Below are 1044 nucleotides of genomic sequence, written 5' to 3' on the forward strand. Positions count from 1 at the left end.
AGCTCATAAAAGTAGAGCTGCTTAGTAATCCTAAAAGCTTGAGCTAAGACACAGGGAATTGAGAATAAAAACAGTCTATCTTAAAATCAGCTCTACAGCACCCAGATTTCTAGCAGAGGTGATGACATAGGGATGTCAGAAAAAGGAAGGCTTTCTAACAAGCCCTTCACACACATATATATATCTTAAAGTTTTAAATCTCAAAATTTAAAATTTTCCTTTAAATATACATTCATATATCTCCCCTAACAGATATTTGGAAGAATATGCACCAAAATGTTAACTGTGGTTATCTCTTGAAAATGAACTTTCTGGTGGTTCTTTCATTTGCTTTACTGCATCACCAATAGTGAAAATAAGTGATCTGTGCAAAACTAAGTTTTTTAAATATCACCTTTTTCAAAGTGTTCAAGATTTTACTTTAGTGTACTTTAGAGTAATGGAAGTGCAATGGGACATATTGCTTATAAATAAATAAATAAATAAATAAATAAACACAGAGGGTTTTAGGTACTATGTGAAAAGTAAAACAAGTTAATGTGCTAGAATTCCTAAAAAACAAAACAAAAAACCCAGTTTACCTGATCCCCACAACCCCTCTCGACTTTCTAATTTCCTGGAAGCTTGGAAGCAGGAGAAACGAGCTAATTCGACTCCCCTGGAGAAGCAATGCTTTGCACGTCCGAGCATCTCTGCCGGGTGCTGGCCTCACTTCCTGGTTCTCGGGGGAAGAGGTTTCCTAGCCGGGTTCTCGGAACACATCCCCGGGGAGCGGGGTCCGGCCCAGCCCCGGGGTCGCTGGGCGAGGCCCTTCCTCGCCCGGGTTCCTCTCGGGTGCGCCGCACTTTCTGATGCCCGGGCACCCACCCCAGTGTTCACTGTGGAGCAAGCTCTGCCCACGCACCCTACTTCCTCTCCAACTTTTCTCACTTGGAAGACAAGGCGACTTGAAACGGCCCCTCAACAACCCGTGGGCAGAGGGTCGGCGGCCGCAGCGGACCTCCAACCACCTGCGGGGAAGGAGGCGCACACAGCCTGAACCCC

At 45.2% G+C, this 1044-nt stretch overlaps 1 protein-coding gene across 1 annotated transcript in view; it reads right to left on the reverse strand.

Annotated features, from left to right (window-relative positions):
* The window catches only part of IRAK4 (interleukin 1 receptor associated kinase 4), a 24598-nt gene extending 23617 nt beyond the window's left edge, over positions 1-981 (reverse strand). The window contains exon 1 of the mRNA XM_015558622.1: positions 582-981. The gene's annotated coding sequence lies outside the window, so the exon portion shown is untranslated. The remainder of the gene's footprint in view (positions 1-581) is intronic.
* Positions 982-1044: the final 63 nt, after the last annotated feature.

This window comes from Myotis davidii, unplaced genomic scaffold (assembly GCF_000327345.1).
Source record: "Myotis davidii unplaced genomic scaffold, ASM32734v1 scaffold290, whole genome shotgun sequence".
Lineage (NCBI taxonomy): Eukaryota > Metazoa > Chordata > Mammalia > Chiroptera > Vespertilionidae > Myotis > Myotis davidii.